Here is a 13,724-nt window from a genome sequence, read left to right as displayed (position 1 = left end):
TTTTAACGGACTTTGTTATTCTTGATACTCCCGAGGACGATAGCATGTCTATTATTCTTGGAAGACCCTTTTTGAACACTGCAGGGGTTGTTATTGGTTGCAACAAAGGCAATGTCACTTTTCATGTTAATGGTAATGAGCATACGGTACACTTTCCGAGGAAACAACCTCAAGTCCACAGTATCAATTCTATTGGAAAAACTCCATCGATTATTTTTGGAGGTTTTGAATTTCCTCTTCCTACTATCAAGAAGAAATATGATATTCTTATTATTGGGACGTCCATATCCCCATTGAGGTAACATAGTGTTATTCGAAATTTCTCCGGTTCCATGCAATTCGGATTGAGTTTGTTAACAAGACCTGATCAACCTTGTTAGTGGATTCCTTTTGATGAGCATGAGATGGATGAAGTTAGAAAGCACAACCTTCTGTACCCTCCTTTTACTTTCTGTTATTTAGATTGAATAAAGTACAAATAGTATTTTCTGTCAGTTTTCTGAATTATCCGTGCAATAAAAAAATACCCTGAAAATAAAAGTTCTCCAAATGCCCCGAAAATGAAATATGAATTTTTCTGGAATATTTGAGAATATCTGGCACTGAGAACACAACAGGGGGGGCAAGCACCTGGCCACGAGGGTCCAGGGCGCGCCCGCACTAGAACGCCCTTGTTGACGATTCTTTACTGCGACAGCATCTAGGGTTCCTCGAATAATGCAATATCTCGATGAAGGGGGGGATATTAGCTGGGTAAGGAAAACGCTTTCGGAGATTGAGATGTCGATTTGTTTTTCGTCGAAAAGGAAGAAGGCCGAGGGGATAGCAGCCTTCCTTCGGGCTTTGCCTGCCGACGTTCTAATAAAGAATTCCGGCTCGGCCCGGGAAAGCGCTGGCAACAACATAACCCCCCTGGGCACGCCCCCTGCCTCATGGGCCCATGGTGGCTCCCCTCCACTTGTTCCTGCACCCACACACTCCTTCTTCCTCCCAAAAAAATCACCAACCAGCTCAAGCACGAGTTCTAGCTCATTTTGCTGCGATTTTCGATCTCCTTGCTCAAAGCACCTCTCACAAAACTGCTTTGGGGGATTGTTCCTAGGTATGTGACTCCTCCAATGGTCCAATTAGTTTTTGTTCTAGTGCTTTATTCATTGCAAATTTTTGCTGCCCAGGTGACCATGTTCTTGAGCTTGCATGTTAAATTTATATGGTCCCAAGTAGGTTTGATGCATGATATAGTCTCTAGGCACTTGTGGGAGTAGTTGCTATCAATTTTGTTGAGTTTGGTTCACTTTTATATGAAGTTACTAAAAATTTCAGAAATTTTCAGAAAATAATGAAGAGATTTTTGAGGGGTTCTTCGAGCCGAAGCTCGAAGGATAAGCAAAGTGAAGAAGAAGAGAGGCCCAAGTATAATCTCCCTCGCACCGCGGAAGTTCGGCTATGTGAATGGCCTTGTGATGATTTCTTGAGGGCAGCCGGGATTTATTATGATTTTTATGAATTGGCTGAGAATGCAGGCCTCACCGACTTCCTCCGCGACCAATGCGAACAGTATCTCTTACTCACTAATATCTTTGTGCAAAATTTTCATTTCCATTCTAGGAGGTCTCCACCTTCGGTGGATTTCTATTTATATGATGAGTATAAGGAGATGCCCCTCTCTGAATTTTGTGAGGTTTGCAAGTTGCCTTTTCCGGGCAGCGTAGAGGAACCACATCGTGACGATGTGGAGGGGTTTATGATACAATTGCTGTAGGGGAAACTAGGAAAGTTTCCGATGCAAGAATCACTAGCATACATTTTCCTGTTTTACGTTACTTTGCATTATTTGCTAGTAGATGCTTAATTGGTCGCGGAAACTGTGGCAACCTAAGTGCCCCTGATATTGTTATTTTGTGCCATGCCTTGTTTCATGATGACTCATTCAGTATGGGCGCTATTGTTGCAAAGCGGTTAAATCTTAACCGTACTAAGGGCCCCATCTTGGGAGGCATCTTCGCCTCACGCCTCGCTGCATACTTTAACATACCTATTAGGCATTATGAGAAAGAAGAAAAGTTGTTGCCTACTGTTTTTCTAGATTACAAGAGTATGGTTGCACATGATTTCATTGTTAAGAACAGGAAAAAGGAGCTTAACTATAGACTGTTATTTGATAAAAATCACCCTGAGACTATTACCTTGCCTACTCCTTCCTTGTTTGATTTATCTGCAGGCGAGTACCTTGTTCCGTTGGAGGCCATTCACGCCTACCGGAACCCCACATCAGCTACAGAGCCAGATCCGGAACCACAATTTGTTCCCCCATGCCAGTCTGTTTACCAGTGGGATCCGGAGGAGGTTGCCAACCAGTGGCAACCCGAGGCTTCATCTTAGTACGGCCCCAGTTACAACTTCGGATATCTGCCAGGCCAGCCGTGGCAATAGACCAACTTAGGCCAAAAGCTTAAGCTTGGGGGACTACGTATTTCTCACCGACATTACATTTATGTTCACACACTCATTGCTAGATGTCGGTGTTCATACTTTTTCACTGTAATATCCATGCTAGTTTATTTTCTTTTTCTTGCTTTCTTCTTGTGTGTTTGAAAAACTTTAAGAAAAACCAAAAAAATTAGTTGTAGCTTTTAGCTAGTTTGCTTTTCATGCTGTAGTAGTAGTAATTAAAAGAAAACCCAAAAATATTTCCTGTTCTTCTTTTGTTTGTTGGGAGCTTTCCCGTGTAAATAGTTCTATTTCTTTTCTTTTCTTTGGGGGTCGATAGGAGAAGACCATAATGAAATTGTTGAAGTGTCTCTTATATGCATTATTGTTGATCTAATCAAGAGCCCATATTACCTTGTCTTCTCCCTTGAATTGAATGCCTGCAGATTCCAGCTTAGTCCAATGCACGTGCACAATTATTATTATTCACATCGTTCGGTCGTGCAAGTGAAAGGCAATTATGACGATATATGATGAAATGATTGAGATGAGAGAAGCTGGTATGAACTCGACCTCTCTTGTTTTTGTAAATATGATTAGTTCATCGTTCCTTATTCAGCCTATTATGAATAAACATGTTTGCAATGACAATTAGAGATTATAGTTGCTTATGCCATGCTTAATTAGCTAGGAGTTTATAATGGTTTATCTTGCGTGCCAACATGCTATTAAAATGGTTGTGATGTGGTATGATAGGGTGGTATCCTCCTTTGAATGATTCGAGTGACTTGACTTGGCACATGTTCACGCATGTAGTTGAAACAAAATCAACATAGCCTTCATGATATTTATGTTCATGGTGGATTATATCCTACTCATGCTTGCACTCAATGTTTATTAATTTTAATGCATGTTCATGACTGTTGTCGCTCTCTAGTTGGCCGCTTCCCAGTCTTTTGCTAGCCTTCACTTGTACTAACCGGGAATACTGCTTGTGCATCCAATCCCTTAAACCCCAAAGTTATTCCATATGAGTCCACTATACCTTCTTATATGCGGCATCTACCTGCCATTCCAAGTAAACTTGTATGTGCCAAACTCTAAACCTTCAAATGAAATTCTGTTTTGCATGCTTGAATAGCTCATGTATCAACTAGGGCTGTCTGTATCTTCCATGCTAGGCGGGTTATTCTCAAGAGGAGTGGACTGCGCTCTTCACTCGCGAGAAAATGGCTGGTCACCGGGATGCCCAGTCCCATGCTTTATGCAAATCAAATCAAAATAATTGCAAACAAAACTCCCCCGGGACTCTTATTAGTTGGAGGCACTCGTTGTTTCGAGCAAGCCATGGATTGATGCTTGTTGGTGGAGGGGGAGTATAAACTTTACCATTCTGTTTGGGAACCGCCTATAATGTGTGTAGCATGGAAGATATCGCCATATCTCGGTTGTTATGTTGAAAATGAAAGTATGCCGCTCAAAATATTATTTATCTCTATTTCAAATCGAGCTCTGGCACCTCTACAAATCCCTGCTTCCCTCTGCGAAGGGCCTATCTATTTACTTTTATGTTGAGTCATCACCCCCTTATTAAAAAGCACCAACTGGAGAGCACCGCTGTCATTTGCATCCATTACTACTAATTTATATTGGGTATGACTATGACTGGATCTCTTTTACCATGAATTACAATGTTTAGACAGTCCTTGATCTTTAAAGGTGCTCTGCAATTATGTTCTGCGGTCTCAGAAAGGGCTAGCGAGATACCATCTTGTTATATCATATCATGATTGTTTTGAGAAAGTGTTGTCATCCGAGATTTAGTATTATTGCTCGCTAGTTCATAATGCTATTGATATGAGTAAACATGAGACCTAAATGTTATTGTGAATATGGTTAGTTCATAATCTTTGCTGAAAACTTGAATGCTGGCTTTACATATTTACAACAACAAGAGCAAACAGAGTTTGTAAAAGTTTTTCTTTATCACTTTCAGTTTATCAACTGAATTGCTTGAGGACAAGCAAAGGTTTAAGCTTGGGGGAGTTGATACGTCTCCGTCATATCTACTTTTCCAAACACTTTTGCCCTTGTTTTGGACTCTAACTTGCATGATTTGAATGGAACTAACCCGGACTGACGTTGTTTTCAGCAGAATTGCCATGGTGTTATCTTTGTGCAGAAACAACAGTTCTCGGAATGACCTGAAACTTCACGGAGATTATTTTTGACAACAACAACAACAAAGCCTTTAGTCCCAAACAAGTTGGGGTAGGCTAGAGGTGAAACCCATAAGATCTCGCAACCAACTCATGGCTCTGGCACATGGATAGCAAGCTTCCACGCACCCCTGTCCATAGCTAGCTCTTTGGTGATACTCCAATCCTTCAGGTCTCTCTTAACGGACTCCTCCCATGTCAAATTCGGTCTACCCCGCCCTCTCTTGACATTCTCCGCACGCTTTAGCCGTCCGCTATGCACTGGAGCTTCTGGAGGCCTGCGCTGAATATGCCCAAACCATCTCAGACGATGTTGGACAAGCTTCTCTTCAATCGGTGCTACCCCAACTCTATCCCGTATATCATCATTCCGGGCTCGATCGTTCCTCGTGTGGCCACACATCCATCTCAACATACGCATCTCCGCCACACCTAACTGTTGAACATGTCGCCTTTTAGTCGGCCAACACTCAGCGCCATACAACATTGCGGGTCGAACCGCCGTCCTATAGAATTTGCCTTTTAGCTTTTGTGGCACTCTCTTGTCACAGAGAATGCCAGAAGCTTGGCACCACTTCATCCATCCGGCTTTGATTCGATGGTTCACATCTTCATCAATACCCCCATCCTCCTGCAGCATTGACCCCAAATACCGAAAGGTGTCCTTCTGGGGTACCACCTGGCCATGCTAACCTCCTCTTCCTCACACCTAGTAGTACTGAAACCGCACATCATGTACTCGGTTTTAGTTCTACTAAGCCTAAACCCTTTCGATTCCAAAGTTTGTCTCCATAACTCTAACTTCCTATTTACCCCCGTCCAACTATCGTCAACTAGCACCACATCATCCGCAAAGAGCATACACCATGGGATATCTCCTTGTATATCCCTGGTGACCTCATCCATCACCAATGCAAAAAGACAAGGGCTCAAAGCTGACCCCTGATGCAGTCCTATCTTAATCGGGAAGTCATCAGTGTCGACATCACTTGTTCGAACACTTGTCACAACATTATCGTACATGTCCTTGATGAGGGTAATGTACTTTGCTGGGACTTTGTGTTTCTCCAAGGCCCACCACATGACATTCCGTGGTATCTTATCATAGGCCTTCTCCAAGTCAATGAACACCATATGTAAGTCCTTCTTTTGCTCCCTATATCTCTCCATAAGTTGTCGTACCAAGAAAATGGCTTCCATGGTCGACCTCCCAGGCATGAAACCAAACTGATTTTTGGTCACGCTTGTCATTCTTCTTAAGCGGTGCTCAATGACTCTCTCCCATAGCTTCATTGTATGGCTCATCAGCTTAATTCCACGGTAATTAGTACAACTCTGAACATCCCCCTTGTTCTTGAAGATTGGTACTAATATACTCTGTCTCCATTCTTCTGGCATCTTGTTTGCCCGAAAAATGAGCTTGAAAAGCTTGGTTAGCCATACTATCGCTATGTCCCCGAGACCTTTCCACACCTCAATGGGGATACAATCAGGGCCCATCGCCTTGCCTCCTTTCATCCTTTTTAAAGCCTCCTTGACCTCAGACTCCTGGATTCGCCGCACAAAACGCATGCTGGTCTCATCAAAGGAGTCGTCCAGTTCAATGGTAGAACTCTCAATCTCCCCATTGAACAACTTGTCGAAGTACTCCCGCCATCTATGGTTAATCTCCTCGTCCTTCACCAAGAGTTGGCCTGCTCCATCCTTGATGCATTTTACTTGGCCAATATCCCTCGTCTTCCTCTCTCGGATCTTGGCCATCTTATAGATGTCCCTTTCGCCTTCCTTCGTGCCTAACCATTGGTAGAGGTCCTCATACGCCCGACCCCTTGCTTCACCAACAGCTCGCTTTGCAGCCTTCTTCGCCATCTTGTACTTCTCTATGTTGTCTGCACTCCTATCCAGGTATAGGCGTCTGAAGCAATCTTTCTTCTCTTTAATCGCCTTCTGGACATCATCATTCCACCACCAGGTATCCTTATCTTCGCTTCTCCTACCCCTGGACACTCCAAACTCCTCCGAGGCCACCTTACGAATGCAACGCCATCTTCATCCACACATTGTCCGCATCCCCTCCTTCCTCCCAAGGGCCCTCGCTAATGACCCTCTCCTTGAATGCCTGAGCTACCTCCCCCTTGAGCTTCCACCACTTCGTTCTAGCGACTTTGGCATGCTTATCCCGCTGGACACGAATCCGAAAGCGGAAGCCAGCAACCACCATCTTATGCTGGGGTACAACACTCTCTCCAGGTATCACCTTACAGTCTAGGCACGCACGCCTATCTTCTCTTCTCGAGAGGATGAAATCAATCTGGCTAGAGTGTTGGCCACTACTAAAAGTCACCAGATGTGATTCTCTCTTTCTAAAGAGGGTGTTAGCTACAATCATGTTGTAGGCTAGAGCAAAGCTTAAGACATCTTCTCCTTCTTGATTCCTGATGCCATAGCCAAAGCCCCCATGTGCCCCTTCGAAACCTATGTTAGATGTACCCACGTGGCCATTGAGGTCTCCTCCTATGAAGAGCTTCTCACAAATCGGTACACTCCTAACCATGTCTTCCAGACCTTCCCAGAACTCCCTCTTGGTGTTCTCATTGTGGCCTACCCGCGGGGCATACGCGCTGATAACATTGAGAACCAAGTCCTCAACTACCAGCTTGACCAGGATAATCCGGTCCCCACGTCTCTTGATGTCTACCACTCCATACTTGAGGCTCTTGTTGATCAAGATGCCAACGCCATTTCTGTTTGCAGCCGTCCCCGTGTACCACAGCTTGAAGCCGGTATCCTCCACCTCCTTCGCCTTCTGTCCCCTCCATTTGGTTTCTTGGACGCAAAGGATATCAACACCTCTCCTCACCGCTGCATCAACTAGCTCCCGAAGCTTCCCTGTCAGAGACCCTACTTTCCAGCTACCTAAGCGAATCCTCCTAGGCTCGGCTAGCTTCCTTACCCTTCGCACTCGTCGAGTCAAATGCGAAGACCCTTGCTCATTTTCCACTACATCCGGGCGCCGATGTAGCGCGCCACTAAGGATGCGACGACCCGATCCTCGCTCACTTGCCACCGTATCCGGATCAAGATACGGCGCGCCACTTGGGGGGTGACGGCCCGGCCCTTGCCCATTTTCCACCACACCCGGGTTCCGATGTGGCGCGTCGCTGAGAGGGTTACGCCCCAACGAAAATCTTTTGGGTTTCATCTCCATAAGAGTGGCTGAGTTTGACGTTGGCTCGCCAAGCCTATCACAACCCTCCTCCTTTTCTCGGGCTTGGGACCGGCTATGTTGAGACAACATAGGCGGAGTTACGGAGATTATTTTTGGAAATAATAAAAAAATATTGGCGAAAGAATCAAGGCCAGGGGGCCCACACCCTGTCCACGAGGGTGGGAGGTGCGCGTGCCCCCCCAGGGCGCGCCCCTGCCTCGTGGCCCCCCTAGAGCTCCATCGACCTCAACTCCAACTCTATATATTCACGTTCGTGGAGAAAAAAATCAGAGAGAAAGATTCATCACGTTTTACGATACGGAGCCGCCGCCAAGCCCTAAACTCTCTCGGGAGGGCTGATCTGGAGTCCGTTCGGGGCTCCGGAGAGGGGAATCCGTTGCCATTGTCATCATCAACCATCCTCCATCACCAATTTCATGATGCTCACCGCCGTGCGTGAGTAATTCCGTCGTAGGCTTGCTGGACGGTGATGGGTTGGATGAGATTTATCATGTAATCGAGTTAGATTTGTTAGGGTTTGATCCCTAGTATCCACTATGTTCTGAGATTGATGTTGCTATGACTTTGCTATGCTTAATGCTTGTCACTAGGGCCCGAGTGCCATGATTTCAGATCTGAACCTATTATGTTTTCATGAATATATGTGAGTTCTTGATCCTATCTTGCAAGTCTATAGTCACCTACTATGTGTTATGATCCGGCAACCCCGAAGTGACAATAATCGGGACCACTCCCGGTGATGACCGTAGTTTGAGGAGTTCATGTATTCACTATGTGTTGATGCTTTGGTCCGGTACTCTATTAAAAGGAGGCCTTAATATCCCTTAGTTTCCGTTAGGACCCCGCTGCCACGGGAGGGTAGGACAAAAGATTTCATGCAAGTTCTTTTCCATAAGCACGTATGACTATATTCGGAATACATGCCTACATTACATTGATGAATTGGAGCTAGTTCTGTGTCACCCTATGTTATGACTGTTACATGATGAACCGCATCCGGCATAATTCTCCATCACTGATCCAATGCCTACGAGCTTTCCACATATTGTTCTTCGCTTATTTACTTTTTCATTGCTACTGTTACAATTACTACAAAACCCAAAAATACTACTTTGCTACTAAATACTTTGCTGCAGATATTAAGTTATCCAGGTGTGGTTGAATTGATAACTCAACTGCTAATACTTGAGAATATTCTTTGGCTCCCTTTGTGTCGAATCAATAAATTTGGGTTGAATACTCTACCCTCGAAAACTGTTGCGATCCCCTATACTTGTGGGTTATCACAAACTACCCTGAAGGATTAGCGCGACCAACTATTTCTTGTCATCGATCTCTCGGGCAATGACCACAGCATGGATAGCGGCATGGGAATCGATCTCTGGGGCAATGTCCACAGGACGGACCGCGACATCGGAATTGATCTTTGGGGCGATGTCAACAGGACGGACCACGACATCGAAAATGATCTCTAGGGCGTTGTCCACAGGACGGGCCGCGCCATCGGAATCATCAAGGACGTCCACTGGCACCTGCGCAAACCTAACATATTAGCAAGCACATTGCAAATAATAAAAACCACAACTATGGTAAGTCATTATTATTTTTACCTTGTGTAGCTCACCGGGGGATCTCATCCCTCCAGGGGCCATCTCCTCGTCCTCGATGGGGGCCATCACCTTTCCAGGGGAATACTGCTTCTCAACGGCGACTATCTCCTCAAACTCGGCCTTGAGCCTCGCATAGGTGGCCATTAGAGTTTCTGGGGTAGGCACGGTGGGGCCCTTGTTGTTCTTCAAACTTTCTTTGAAGAGTTCGTCCCCCAACGTCGTCAACTCTTTGGCCAGTGCTTGTTTCTTGGAGTTCTTAGTCTCCATGGGTTGGCCCGCCAACATGGTTAACTCATTGGTCGGTGCTCGCTTCCTGGAGATCGCCGTCTCCAGTGGGTTGTCCGCCAGCAACTCTTGCCTAGTGCTCCAGGATCCATCAATGAACTGACAAAAAAAAAGCAATCGTAAGGAAACCACAATCACAATGAAAACGGGAAAAGAATAGGCTATGAGAATCGGTCGGTGCTTCGCAAAAAGAAGATTCTTGGAATGAATATAGTAGCATCACTGATTCGCCCACCTTTCCTTCGTTGGTACAGAAGAAAAATGGCAGAAGTGAGTAGCCTGGAGTGAGGTTTTCTTCAAGAAAGGGGAGAAAGGGCTTCCATGAGGGTTCCAGTGAAATGATGCTTGCTTCGTCCACTCCAACTTCGAGGCCACTTTACCACTGCTGGTAAAGGTGTGGGTTTTGTGATATGACGGGTCATGACGGCCACACCGGGGAGACCAGTGAGTCTCGACTGTAGCACCTCACTATGATTTGGTGGATGGCATGCGGGCCCGGATGCTTTGATGTCCCGCACATAAAAAGAGCAGCTAGTCATATAGGAGTACTCAATATTGTGCACCACGACCAAGGCGGAGAGGAAAACGAGAGAACTACGTATTTATTTACGGTGTAGATTCCCTCATTTTGCCCCATATGTACTACTCATTTAGGGTGTAGGCTAGTCACTTGTTGAAATCTCTAGAAAGGAAAATACTCCTTTCTAGTTTACAGGGCTATACTAGCAAGTAGTACTACAATAGTGGGCTCAAATAGCAATTTTGTCTCATGCAAGAGCCTGGCTATATGCGTGCTCCAAGGCACCGCACCACGCCCCACCCCTACACAAAGACTGCCACGCGAGCGTTCGCAACTGCCATGTTCGGGTTGCCCTTGGCTCTTTGCCTCTTCGAGAAGACGAACAATGATGTTACTACTAATTCTACAGTATCGAATCCACTGCTGCATGTCCGTCCACCGCGTGCGGGAGGGATAGCTTGTTGTAATATAAGCAAAAGCCTGTCCTCGTCTGCGAGCCACAGCGCGCATGGGCAAGGGAGAAGGCATGTAGTAGTAAAATCAAACTTCTCCTCATTGTACGAGTTGACGCGACACATCATAGCACTGGCCCCACATGCTTGCCTCTAAACTTGGCTGAAAGACCCGCAGTGTACAATATATTTGCTGCAACCTGTAACATTTACCCTACCACAAATTAAAATATATATTCCTGTCTTGAGCAGATGTGGGCACAAACTACAATCACTAGGATGACAGGTAGGGCCAGAAGATTATTTTAATCAACAAAAAATGCTTCGAGACGGCCTCATAACATGGAGCCGACCCCAATGATTTTAAGCTTAGAGGCATGGTACACGCTATCCTAGACTACTCTACACATGAAACTGTCACACGAGCGTCCGGGCTGCGCTTGGCTCTTCGCCACTTCGGGAAGTCAAACAATGATGGAGTACTACTACAGTGGAGGAGTACTATAGTATGCTTCTGGCCATCTGGCACCGAATGAACTGCTGCATCTCCATCGTGTGCGGGAGGGAGAGCGTGTAGCGAAAGCTTCTCCTAGTCCTGCCAGCCACCACGCTCATGGGCGAGGGAGGTACGCAGCTTTATTGACTTACTTCTCCTGCCTTTGCGTGTATGACAGGTGGGCCCAACAGGTGGGTGGCCCACCTGTCATACAGCCAAAGGCAGGTGCAGTTAAGGCACCGGAGCTCGGTCCACGAGGGAGAGGGTGTTGTGGTAATCAAACTTCTCGTTGTTGTACGAGTTGACGCGACACATCAAAGCACTGCACTCGATATATTTCAATAATTTGCCTTTACTGATGCATTAATTACAACACATGCATGCATGCCGTGGCTCTCCTTTTGATACTTGCATGTGTTGATTTAATGCACCTTGCCAAATTTTGACTATAAATTTAACTAACCAAATGTTCATGCATGTCACAAAAAAATACATCATTGAAAAACCTATGTTCAAATACGAATCAAACGATATAATTTTTGTTAACATGCACTAACATTTTGTCAGTTAAATCTTTGGTCAAAATTTAGCACCAATTACAAAGGGGCCCAATAAATATTGTACTCTCACATTCTGTTTTGAGGATACTCCCACATAGAAAATATAAATAATAATGCATGTTGGGGCAGCCCACGTTTTCGATAATTTTAGCCGTGGGCTTGTTCACAAATTTTACGAGGCGGTGGTTGTTCATTTAATGGAGGGTCTTGTAACAGACTTGAACGATACAAAGTGCGACATGGCACACCGTAACACCACTTGGAATAAGCGGGCAGCTATCTAAAAAAAATCAACAACTAAAAAAATACGGTGACCTGGCACGTACACAATTTTAAACGATTGTTTTGATGGAGTGAAAAAGGAAAACTACCCCACTACGTATATATAGGCCGGATCCTCCGTGCTAGCTTGCTAGGGTTGCTCTATTCACACACTCTCATCCTCTCCAGATCTAAACAAGATAGCAGTGGTAACACTGTCTTTCTATCCTTACCGCTGGTTACAGATCCGGACGTATCCCCCTCCGCTGGTGAAGGGGAGGAGGGGCAGCATTTAGGCCATCGTCGACAGCGAGGGAGGAGACCCACTGCCGTCTGCACCGTTATCTCTGGCCGAGCGCTGGCGCGGGAGGTCCTCCGATCCCTTCGTCGTTGCCCTAGTGTGGGTGGATCTGGCCTCCCGCCGCCCACCTATCCACATCCCGATGACCTTCAGGTATATCTTCCTTTGAAACCGCCCTAGCTGTACTTCTCCTGCTCGCTACGTTGCTGCATGTGCATCATTTTCTACCTCTCAGCCCCTCTCGATCAGATGGTCCAACGTCACCTATTTTTTTCTTCTATTGTTAGAGGTAAAGCTACTTCATGGAGTCGAATCTTGTACTTGGTTCAAACAAGAAATAAAGTGGGGGTGGGGGAATTTAGTGTATATGTACATCGGACTTGGTACAAACAGGAAGGAAAGGGGGTGAAAGTAGTACAGACTGGTCATCCAACCGTCTCTTGGCCGAAAAGGGAAATATAGGGGAAACGCTGTACACAGTGGTATGACCAGGACTAGATTTGCTATCCACACATAGGAGTAGGTGGCTAGAGTGAACAAAAATGGGACCTGCCCAAATAAGTTTCTTGGATGTTTGTTTCTCGGCGCACCAAACTCTAAATCACCACTTTATGCCCCGGTTTAGGTACATGGTGCTGGACTGCTGGTGCACCCACTGTTCCATACCCTTATTCCAATATTTAGTTGTTCTTCATGTAATTCCCCTGGTAAAATGAAGCCATGCCACTGAAGGAAATATGCCCTAGAGGCAATAATAAAGTTATTTTCCTTATATCATGATAAATGTTTATTATTCATGCTAGAATTGTATTAACCGGAAACATGATACATGTGTGAATACATAGACAAACAGAGTGTCACTAGTATGCCTCTACTTGACTAGCTCGTTGATCAAAGATGGTTATGTTTCCTAGCCATTGACATGAGTTGTCATTTGATTAACGGGATCACATCATTAGGAGAATGATGTGATTGACTTGACCCATTCCGTTAGCTTAGTACACGATCGTTTAGTATGTTGCTAATGCTTTCTTCATGACTTATACATGTTCCTATGATTATGAGATTATGCAACTCCCGTTTACCGGAGGAACACTTTGTGTGCTACCAAACGTCACAACGTAACTGGGTGATTATAAAGGTGCTCTACAGGTGTCTCCGAAGGTACTTGTTGGGTTGGCGTATTTCGAGATTAGGATTTGTCACTCCGATTGTCGGAGAGGTATCTCTGGGCCCACTTGGTAATGCACATCACTTAAAGCCTTGCAAGCATTGTAACTAATGAGTTAGTTGCGGGATGATGTATTACGGAACGAGTAAAGAGACTTGCCGGTAAGGAGATTGAACTAGGTATTGAGATA

This window comes from Triticum aestivum, chromosome 6D (assembly GCF_018294505.1).
Source record: "Triticum aestivum cultivar Chinese Spring chromosome 6D, IWGSC CS RefSeq v2.1, whole genome shotgun sequence".
In the NCBI taxonomy this organism is placed as follows: Eukaryota; Viridiplantae; Streptophyta; class Magnoliopsida; order Poales; family Poaceae; genus Triticum; species Triticum aestivum.
This window is presented reverse-complemented; position numbering follows the sequence as displayed.